The following is an 11665-nucleotide window of genomic DNA, read 5'->3' as shown; positions in this document are numbered from 1 at the left end:
CACCACGTGGCTGCCGATCGGAGCGCGGATTGGTCACTGGCCGACGCACTGCGGCAGCGCAGGCCGCAGCCACGCGGTCGCATCGTGATGGGACAAAGTTCACGAACAGACACGTCCTGGGCCGCCCCCCCAGCGCCGGGGCGGGGTAGCGACGTCACAAGTCGGCGCGCGAATCGGTCTGCGCCGGGAACTCCCGTGCCGGCCGGCGACACACGTGGTTACCACAGTACTCACCGCCTCAGCGCGGAGCGCATACACGATAAGCCAAAACAATCACTTTTCACATCACTCGGTGCGCGACGCGATCGACACTTCACTGCGCGACGCAATAATCACTACACGGTACGGCGCAACGCAATTGTCACTGCACGGTCCTGCGCGACGCAAGAATCACTACACCGCGCGACGCAGTTATCACTTCACTGTCGGCGCCACGCGAACAGGATCGTCCTCGAACGCACGTACGCGGGCGCACTTAAAAGTATCGGAAGTCTGGTTGCGGCCGGAACTGCACGCGGCGGCCGCTGCGGGTGTGCACCGGCGCAGCCGCGGACGGCTTGTCGTCCTCGTCCGGAGATGTGGAAGACGTCACTCCAGATCTTGAAGTCCTCTTGCTGGACGGTCTTGTAGTCGTCGGCGTCTGTGTCGGCTCGTCGGGCGCCCCAGTGGCGAGGGGCCCGAGCGAGGTCGACGGTGACGGCTGCTGCTCCGGAGCCGTAGGCTCGGTACTGCTCGGACCAAGCGTGTCCTCAGGTGGCGGCATGTGTGCTGGTTTGAGTCTGTCGACGCTTACAGTGTCGTGGGCGCCAGTCGGCAGCTCCAACGTGAACACTTTAGGGCTGCGTCTGATGACTCGCATGGGGCCGCGGTACGGGGACTCCAGAGAGTGCCGCACGCGGTCAACGCGTACCCACACGTGTGTGCATGTCATGAGATCGGGTGGCACGTGCGTCGGTGGTGTGCGGACGTGGTTCGAGCCCTGTGAGAGCGTGACGAAATCGATTTCTGACATACGCTTTGCCAGTTCTTGGACGTACTTTGTCCCGACGGGGACCTTCTCGACGGCGCAGCGGGGAAACAGCACCTGCGCGCCTGTGACGGCAGTGAATGCCGAAAAAACCCGACTCTGCTGGCATGGCTCTCAAACCTAGCAAAACGACGGGTAGCGCGCGCAGCCACTCTTGCCTGCGCGCCCTGATCGCGGCTTTGAGCGTTCGGTGGACCCGTTCCACCATTCCATTGCACGTCGGATGATAAGCAGTGGTTCGGAGGCGATGGAAACCTATCATTGAAGACAAGTGTGAAAACAGTTCTGATTCGAATTGGGAACCGCGGTCCGTGACTATATGCAGTGGCACTCCGAACCGGGACACCCAAGTGTCGAGGAAAGCAGAGGCCACACTTTCCGCGGTGATCGAGACCAACGGCACGGCCTCGACCCAACGCGTGGCGCGATCGATGCATGTCAACAAATAACGAAATGGCGCGGTGAAGGGGTGCCCGTGGGGTACTGACGGGGGCAGCGGCCCGACTATGTCTATATGTACAGTTTCGAACCGCTGCGAGGGCACATCAAATCGACCGGGCGGAGAACGAGTGTGCCTGTGCACCTTGGCTTCCTGGCATGCTTCACACTCCTTCACCCATCGCGCAGTGTCACGGCGCATATCATGCCAGAAATAGCGAGAGCTGATGAGACGGGTGGTGCCTTTCCTACCCGGGTGTGACAGGCCGTGGAAACGATCAAACACGGCGCGCCTGCACGCCTCTGGTACGTACGGGCGTGGATGTGGTCCAGTGTTTTCACACAGGACTGTGATGTCGCCAGACAGTGTTACTGGCTCCAATCGGGAGGTGTCCTGTGGATTTGAGCGCGATCCTGGACCTGACTCGGAATCCTGGTGCTCTGAATCGGCACTGTCGGTGTCTCTCTCCTTTTCCTGTTTCTGAGCCGCCGCGATAAAATGGAGGTCACATGCATCGAGGGACACTGCATTTACCGGGCGACTGAGGCAGTCCGCCACCACGTTGTCACTGCCACGAATGTACGAGACCTCCGTGATGTATTCCGTGACGACACACCAGTGGCGCTGTTGGCGGTCAGACTTAGCAGTGTGCGGGCTGTGAAAAGCGCGCACGAGTGGCTTGTGGTCTGTTCGCAGGGTAACGTGGCGGCCTTCGATCATGTCACGAAAATGGAGTGTGGCCAGATAAGCCGCGAGTAGCTCTCTGTCATACGCGGCGTACTTCTGTTGGGCCTGACTGAGCTTCCGTGAGAAGAAGCCAATGGGAACGGGTACTCCGTCCACAATCTGATGGAGCGCGGCACCCACCGCGACTTGTGATGCGTCAGTAACGAGCTCGTACTGCTCGCAGTGTGGCACTGGGTGTGGCAGAGTGCAGGCGCCAGCCAGCGCCGCTTTACTGTCACTGAACGCCTGAGTCTGTTCCTCTGTCCACGTCAGTTCTTTGCTTTTTGGATTGAGTCGAATCAGTTCGGTCAGGTGGAACGTGACATCGGCGAATCGCGGAATCATACGCCGGTAGAAGCCGATGAGTCCCAGATAGCGACGCAGTGACTCTGAGTCATGCGGTAGAGGGAGGTCCAGAATCTCCTTCACTCTGGCCTTGGGTGACGTCATGACCGAGGAAAATGAGTGACTTCTTCATGAACTCGCATTTCTCCAGTGAGATGCGAAGCTTGTGCTCAGCCAGCTCGCTGAACACGAGGCGCAGATCTTTCTCATGCTGCTCCTGGTTCTCGGAAAATACCAGAATATCGTCGAGATAGACGAACACGCACGGCACGTCTTGGAAGATGCCGTCCATGACCCTCTGGAATGTGGCACCTGCGTTGCGAAGCCCCATTGGAATGAAGGCGTATTCGTACAAGCCGAAGGGCGTGGTGACGGCCGTCTTCTCTGAGTCAGCGGGGTTCATAGGCACCTGGTGATATGCACGGAGCAGATCGATTTTGCTGAACCACTGAGCGTTGTGGAGCTTGGTTGAGAGGCTCTGAATGTGCGGCAGTGGGTAGCGATCCGGTTTGGTTACGGCGTTGAGCGCACGGTAATCACCGGTGACACGCCACTCACCAGGAGTACTCTTCGGAACCATGTGGATGGGTGAGGCCCACGGGGACCTAGACGGACGAATCACTCCTGTTTTGAGCAGCACATCGAGTGCTTGCTTTGCTGCGGTTAGTTTGTCGGGCGGCAGCTTGCGTGGGCTGGCGAACGTGGGTGGAGCGCTGCCGGTGTCGATGAAGTGAGTGGTTTTGATTGGCGAGTCGGTGTAGTCAGGCTGGTTAGGGCTGAGAACAGCGGGGTGATCCTCTAGGATGGGCCGTACTGCCTCAGGCACCTGAGCGAGATCATTTATCACCAAATGAACAGACTCCCCGGTCGTCGGTACACCGGGAGCAGAGAGCAGAGTGGTGGAGTCGCGGAGAACTTGGGAACCACAATCGACAACCAACGAGTTGTGAGCGAGAAAATCGTTACCGAGTAGTGGCTCTGTCACTTCAGCCACTACAAATGTCCATGTGTAACTGCGTCTGAGTGTGGGGAGGACAATATCGAGAGTGGCCTCGCCATGCACGCGCAGTGGCTGCCCGCTGGCAGTCGTGATCGAAACAGCGGACGGGTGAATTAGAGTTCCATTCACATAGGAGGGTGGAACCAGGGATACACCAGCGCCAGTATCCACGATGAATTTCAGGGGCTGATCATTCACCTTGGCTGTGACCCTAAGGAGCGGCAGGCCGAGGGCTGCGTTTACGGCCTGCTCCTCTCGTTTCCCGACTCTGAGGCTGCACGGGAGGGAGATGCAGCTCGTGAGGACGGTTGCATGGTCAGATCAGCAGCTTTGTCGGGCCAGTGACACCATGGCTTGCAAGTGCGTGCTCTGCTGCCGAAAAACAGGTGAGCACGGCATACTTTCGGCTTCTGGTCAGGGTGGAACGGCGTGAGACCGAGAGAAGCTCTTGAATCACGAGCATCACGAGCAGGGGAGTGTGTGGCGGCTCGGCTCTGCGGCTGAGTGGCCCTGTGGTACCTTGGGTGCTGCTGAGCCACCAGGAACGCCTGTGAGTCAGACTGTGGGTCCTGATCCTGACAGTGAACCATGTTAGCAGCTGAGTTTTGCACAAGAGGGATCAGCTCGTCCGCGAGTTTGCCCAACTGCGACAGTGAGAGCTCGCGCTGAGAAGCCAGGGCCGTAGCAATGCCTGTGGGTAGCGACTGGATAAATTTGTGCCGAACGAGATCGTCTCCGACACCAACCTTGTCGGCCACCTCTCTGAGTTCGCTTAGAAAGAGTGAGGGTCGGCCCGTCAGACGCGTTTTGCTGATCAGTTTCTCAAACATCTCTGGCTTTGTCTTTTCGTACATGTCAGTGACGGCTGTCTGTAGCTCAGAGAAATTTTTGTTGCTCAAGACAGCACGCGGAATGTGCGAGATGGTTTCCGGAGGCAGGGCAGAGAGAACGTGGTAGAATTTGGTCTGCGAGTTGGTGATTTTGGCAATGTTAAATTGGGCGTCCATAATAGCAAACCAGCCGTCAACCGCGGTGTCCATAAAAACCGGCGGCTTGATCGACACATGATGGACCGGCTCAGCATGAGCGGGTTCCATCGTGCCCTCGTTCGTCATGATCGTTAAAGTATAGCCGGTGTTTGCAATGCACTGAACAATTAAAATTTAAAACACCGAGTGCAAAATCTAAAAGAGCCAATGGAACGCCGAAATAAAATCACCGAGAAGATAAATGACTAACTAATCACACGGCGGAGAGATGGCACAGAAACCATCATGGAAAAGTGGCGCAGAAGCCACTGTGGAGCGACGGAATAGCAATCCATGTGGGGGAATAATATAAAATAATTGATTCGGGAATGAGCGGAGGCGACAACCCGGAAGTATGGAAAATCGAACAAGAATCACGTCGGGGTCACCAATATGTGGTGCTGTGGGGCAGTTCACCACATATCAGTGACTGGATTTTACGGTAATCAGAAATGGAGAATATCAACCTGGTGCGTGTTCCAAAAATTCAATCAGTTCGATCCAAACGGCCCCAAGTAAAAGAATTAATTAAAAGAGCGGGTTGTTATATTTAAATTACCAAAACGAAGTCAAAAACCAAAACAGCGAATCATGCAGTGGAGTGACGAAAAGACGAGAATCCAAGTTTGCCAAATATGCCCTGCCTAATCTAAGTTATAAATCCCGGACAGAACGGGCCAAATCGCGGAGCCAGACGTGACGCGTCTGCTCGGGCCAAGAGCTCGGCCAGAAGTCCCTGGGAGCGCGCGGCCCGACGCAGCGGGCCGGGCCCAGACATGCGCAGAAGCACTCGGACACCACGTGGCTGCCGATCGGAGCGCGGATTGGTCACTGGCCGACGCACTGCGGCAGCGCAGGCCGCAGCCACGCGGTCGCATCGTGATGGGACAAAGTTCACGAACAGACACGTCCTGGGCCGCCCCCCCAGCGCCGGGGCGGGGTAGCGACGTCACAAGTCGGCGCGCGAATCGGTCTGCGCCGGGAACTCCCGTGCCGGCCGGCGACACACGTGGTTACCACAGTTCTCTATTTCCGGTTCTGCGTCTTGGGGAGCAGCGTGGGTAGGTGCTGCGGTTGGTTTTGGGTGTTGTTTTTGTTGTTTTTACAGAAGATTCCTAAGCTTTTGATGCCCTCTTTATTTCACAAAACTTGCTATTGTGCACATCACTCAAAACTGCGTTTTATTGTCATTCTGTTGAATTTATTATGCTGTGGCGTTAGTGGCGCGTTTTTTGTCAATATTTTGTTGACCGGAAATGGAGTGGATGGGGAAAGACGCCTACTCGATGCATGGGGCAAGACGCCCCCAGTTTTCTGAAAGGGGGGCGTTTTGCACGGTGGTGAGAGTGCAGGGTAGCGCCCTGTAGGTCGGGGCCGAAAAGGCCTCTCCCTGTCCTTTTTTGCTGATACATCCTAAACGACTGCAGATATCGTCGCCAAACTTTCAGGACTCCTCCGGGCATCCATTTTAGGTACACATTGCAACAACATTTTATTCCAAAGGCTATGATAGGTTGACCACAAATGACGTCAGAATGACGTCAAGTTCTGCCATGTTCATCATTTTCTCTGTTGATGGATGGGGTGGGGGCGCTTTGCACATGGGTGTGGGCGTATTACCCAGGGTGTGGGGCAAAACGCCCTTTTGTAAGGGTATGCGGAAACCTTTTTTTGGGGTTAAATACCACACGCAAGTGTCTTTTCTTGGTCTCAAAGCGTAGTAAAAAGAATGAGCTACATAATGGTGCCCAAAGGTTTGAGTAATCTGGGTTGGGTTGAGTGTCAGAAGGTTTCGCGCTTACTGGGGGCGTTTTTGACCTATTCACCCTACGGCCTGCTTCTAATTGTAATGAAGCAGGATCCCGTGGTGTTCGTACGTAGGCGCAGATTGGTGGTCTGTCTCACCGATAAGTGTGATTATTACTGTCTGGTGGGGCAATGTGAGGAGGCTTCAAACTAATATAAAAGCATGGGTCGGATGGCCTATTATTTTTTCTTTAGTTTCAAAAAAAAAAAATCATGGTGTCAGGGCTGTGATGAAAAATAAGTGGTCTAAATCCGGTGAGAAAACAGGATTTGGGGGTACCCTAGGTTTGGCTCCTTCAGGCTCTGGCCCCCCAGTGAAAATTCCTTAGACGAGGCCCTGTTTTGAACCAAATTAATGCTTTCAACTTAGTACTCACTCATTCCTTCCTTCGTTGGCTCCAAACAGTCTTTCGATTGTCTGGAAATCGTATGCCAAATCCCGCACCTGTATACGACTGGTGCATATAAAGGCCGATGTAAGAATTTCAATAGGCTCTCGCATGCGATTTCCTGGCTACCCAAAAAGTCTGTTTCAGTCATGCTATCAAAACATGGTATGTCAGCCCTGTCACCAGCTTATGACTGCTCTGCTTGTAGTGCCCCTGACCGTCACCGACTCCCTTCCCTCCTTAAAAGCCTAGTTTCCCTCCATCATCTCTACTAGATTTAGGTGATGCTCCGACAAATCCACAAACAAGACCGAACTTGTTCGGAGTTCGGACTGTGAGTTAACCCTCGCCCTTTAGGGGGGGGGGGGTCGAACGGACTCCCCTCGGTTTTTCGCGAATAACTCGCGTAAAAAGCGGCCGATCACGACGTAACTTTTAGTACCCTCACGTTGGTCAATTTTAAACCTACCCTGAAAATTTCATGACCCTGACGCAAATAACCTTTGACCTGTGACCTACTTTTCGAGACCATGTTTGGCCGGAACCGCGATTCAGCGTATGTCGGCTCGCATTAGCAGCGCGTTTGCAGTCTTTTCGTAGTTTCAAGCGTTCAAACATGTGATATGATGTTGCCCCCATGCATTAGGGTGGGTGTCAAGGTCACCTGAAGGTCAGGTCAGGTCATTGACCTTTGGTGACCTCGGTTCACTTTTTCGAGTTTGACATGTTTCTAGGCCACTTTTTCGAGCTGAATTCGAATTTAACAACCACATGAACGTTTACAAAGTAGTTTTGGTGCCTTCATAACATGTTACGAGGCTGTCAGAGGCGATTGAAACCTACTACAAATACCCGGCAGGACCTCTACTGGTTGACCTGACCTGGCCTGACCCGACCTGGCCTAAATGAATTGAGACATCATCCGTGATCAAAACTAGCATGATATTCGTGATCAGCACCCCGAAAAAACCCATAGCAGCCACACTACGACGTTCTAACAGGTCCCAATTTTCCCGCCTTTTGGGTCATTGACCTGACCTGGAAGGTCAACCGATGACCTAGGACCTTAAAATTGGCTATCATCGGCTTCCTCTCGTCACGGGCAACACGCTCGTTTTTTCCGCGAAGCTCTAGCTTGATCAGGAGCGAAACGGCAAGGGGTTATACCTTCTACGTTCCCGGCTGGAAAAACACCAATACGGGCGAGGGTCAAGTTGAAAGTATTAATTTAATTCAAAACGATGATGTAGATAAGTTAGTTATTTAAATCTCAATATCCTATGACGAGAGCGATGGACATTTTTGGTATGCAGTGTTATCCATTGAAAAGAGGTCAAAGCTATTGAGTTTTTAATTTAGTGGTCGCCGCTTACTAATCATGCGGCATACACGCCGCACATAACCGCCAATGCCGCAACGCAGCTTAGATTTCGAAGTAAGCATTTAGTCTCACCCAACTTTTCCTACCTGCATCAAGAAAAAGTGCTACCAGATCTCAGAAATGTTGTGTTGTTTGTGACGCATTTCATACATTTGAGAAACGCGAACTCACTGAACTCTATAATGTGGAATGCGCATCGGCCGCCAAATGGTGTCCAACGGTGCCGCCATGTTGCGCAGACCAGAAAGCGGCCGCCGCCTGTGCTGGGGAATAGGGAATTCGGGACCTCGATTTACGTTTGCGGTCGCTGCATCCGTTACGCTCAAGCTATGTGGACACGGAACCTGGGCGGTGTTTCACGGGCTGCTGCTACCATGCTGCTATCAAATTGCGCGAGCTGACGTCACACTTGTGGTAGTGTTGGAGCAATGGGCCTGTTGATGTCTCCATGGAAACCCAATTTGACAAGTCGTAAAATCGGCGTGCTGCTATCACCGGTGAAACAGGGCCCCGGCATCTTACGCAGAATTGAGTGGAGAACAAGATGAAATCCTAAAAAATCATCAGCTATAGGGAACTAATACGTTAAACCCTTATAAGTCAATGGGGAAATATGAAAATTGTTATTTTGGCGCCGAGAATGATCTGAAACTATCTCAAGCATATAAAATCATGATTTCATGCACTCGTTGCAAGGTTCTATGCTTCATATTTGCATTGTTGCCCTTGCGTGACGTCATTTGTGACGTCACAAGGGTCGCCATTTTTCTTCAATAACTCCCGATCAAATTGAGCTAGCGAGTCGGGAAAGCCACCAATGGACTCAGGAAGACCTGCCGAATCGAATGATATGCGACATGACCTCTTTCGACCAACTTCGTGACCTGGGGGTGCTGACCTGACCTTGACCTGAGGTCAACACCCTAAGTTGACCTGACCCGAACAAAAAGTATATCACTCGATGCGCCTGAGCTAGCTGAACACGATGATGCCAAAATCGCGGCTCTACGGCCATTTTGGCGAAGTTATTTACCAAAAACCGAACCCGTGCCTTAGATCACTTGACCTGACCTCAGAGGTCACCGGTTGACCTGAGACCCTTACAGTGGGTTCCTACCAGTCACTCTGCATTATACTTTGCCACATACGACCACTTTACCGCTTAATTCTAGTTTAATTAGCGGTGCATTAGCGAGGTGGGTTCAATCAACCCCCTCGGCCGGGGCAAATGTAGGTCAGGCGAGTGAATTTGAGGAATTCTGAAGATACGATCGTGTTCCCCACTCAATTCTGCGTAAGATGCCGGGTTCCGTATCTACGTAACTTGAACGTAACGGATACGGCGGCCGCAAACGTAAATCGAGGCCCCGAATTCCCTATTCCTCAACACAGGCGGCAGCCGGTTTCTGGTCTGCGCAATATGGCCGCCACCGTTAGACACTACGGCCAATAGGGTTGAAGCGGCATTGCTCCCCTGTGCGCGAACTTCACCGTTTAAAATTGAATAAAAAACGTGTTTGCCGGCTGCTGCTATCAGCGATGCCATTCCTTGGGATTTGTCCCAAGATCTTGGGATTTGAACATTAACATTGGGATCTTGTGATTTGCACTGCATATCTTGGGATCTGGCAGAAGCTGATTTCACTTCTATATTACTATTTGAGGAGGGTGCGTCTGTCCGTTACCGAGGTCCCGACTTGGTGGTGCTTTGCGTGGACTACAGGCCAGACCGTTGCACTTAGCCCGGTGAAATTTGCACAACCTATAGATCAAGGATGTGCGACGTGCCTTTGAGGGGTCTGGGCTCGATCGGATTGATAGAGAGCGCGTGACGCGTGCTCAAAAAGTGCGAATTCGCGCCATAGACTTTACATGTATAAATCGGCTTGCAAAATCGGGCGAAAACGGCTAATTTTGGCTGACAAGGGTCCAGTCCCCGTGCAATATCTTGGTGCCCAGTAAACATGACGACGTCGGCCCGACGTCGGGCCGAGGCTCGGCCCGACGTCGGCCCAACGTCGGTTCAACCTCGGCCCGACATCGGCTGGACGTCGGATATGCCCGCATGTTCCGACGTCCACCCGAAGTCCAGCCGACGTCGAGCCGACGTCGGGCCGAGATCGTTTGCCGAGGTTGACGAGATCGTTTGTCATTGGACCGACGGGGCCGACGTCGGCATGTTTATTGGGACAACGCGCCAAAAATATCATCCGGCGGCGGGATTCGAGCCCCCCCAGTCGCCGACGTCGGCATGTTTACTGGGACAATACGCCAAAAGCATCAGCCGGCGATGGGATTCGAACCCCGTGTCATTCGAACGCATGGTTAGTGCGCTAACCACTACACCACGCAGCCAGATAACGAGTTAGGTTTGTTTTGTTGGGTTATGCCCCTTCGGTCTGACAAGACCATTTCAGAGCCGGAAGGGTCACAGGATGGAGACATTGGTCTTCTTGGCGAGCACCCTGGGTCCAGTTCATATAGAGTCCCTGGTCCCATTGCTGTTACGTGACACTTATTGGAAAGGGCGACCCCACAATGGATTCATATAGCCACTTTACACACCTGCACCAACGTTGCCCAAAGTGTCCCTTTGATAAGTGGCACTTTGGCAAAGTGACACTTGCCGACTGGCCTTTCTATATGAACTGGGCCCGGCCCTGGTGAGTTGCCGGGGCTGAGCCTGACCAAAGGATAGGCCGAGCAGCCCCCAAGCACTCACCGCACCCGGCTACGGGCGAGCTCGGCTTACGGGCAATCCCAAATGGGATAAAGTTTCCCGTCCAGTCCGGATCAGGGGGTTGCGGCGTGGAGGAAGATTTGAGTTTCCTGAGGATATTTTGAATACAGAAGCTCTTTATGAAACATGAAACATGTATTTTGCATTATTTTAACGGTCAAAACAGCGGCCGATGTCGGACCGACGTCGCCCCGACGTCGGCCCGACGTCGGCTAGACCTCAGCAATTGATCTCGGTCCGACGTCGGCCCGACGTCGGCTGGACCTCGGCTGGACGTCGGAACATGCGGGCATATCCGACATCCAGCCGACGTCGTGCCGAGGTTGGACCGACGTCGGGCCGACGTCGGCATGCCGATGCCGAGTTGCCGACGTCATCCCGACGTCGGCCGACGTCGGGCCGACGTCGGCATGTTTACTGGGTGACCAGGGGTCCGACCGGCACGGGGAAAACAGCATCGTGTAGATAATTGAATGGGCAATGGAATCGTGTGCGGTGCAGGGGATGGCACGCGCCACGTGCACCGGGGAGGGCACTTTTGTTGAAAAAAAATGCGGTTTTTGAAGGATTTTGGAATTGATTTTATTTTTAGGTGACCGTTAAACGGAGCGAGTTGGAACAACGCCTGTTGGCAAGAGAAATGTACCGCCTATCATATAAAAATTGTGAAAAGCTGATTGATCCAAATCAAGGTGGTACAAATCACGGGAGAAAATGGTGTTTGTCAATTTTGTGTCACTTTGTTCATCAAAATGGCTTTGCTCCATGATCTGATGTATCTGGC

This window comes from Amphibalanus amphitrite, unplaced genomic scaffold (genome assembly GCF_019059575.1).
Source record: "Amphibalanus amphitrite isolate SeventyFive unplaced genomic scaffold, NRLGWU_Aamphi_draft 001232F_arrow, whole genome shotgun sequence".
Classification (NCBI taxonomy): domain Eukaryota; kingdom Metazoa; phylum Arthropoda; class Thecostraca; order Balanomorpha; family Balanidae; genus Amphibalanus; species Amphibalanus amphitrite.
The sequence above is the reverse complement of the archived record's forward strand: the minus strand, read 5'-3'. Positions refer to the sequence as shown.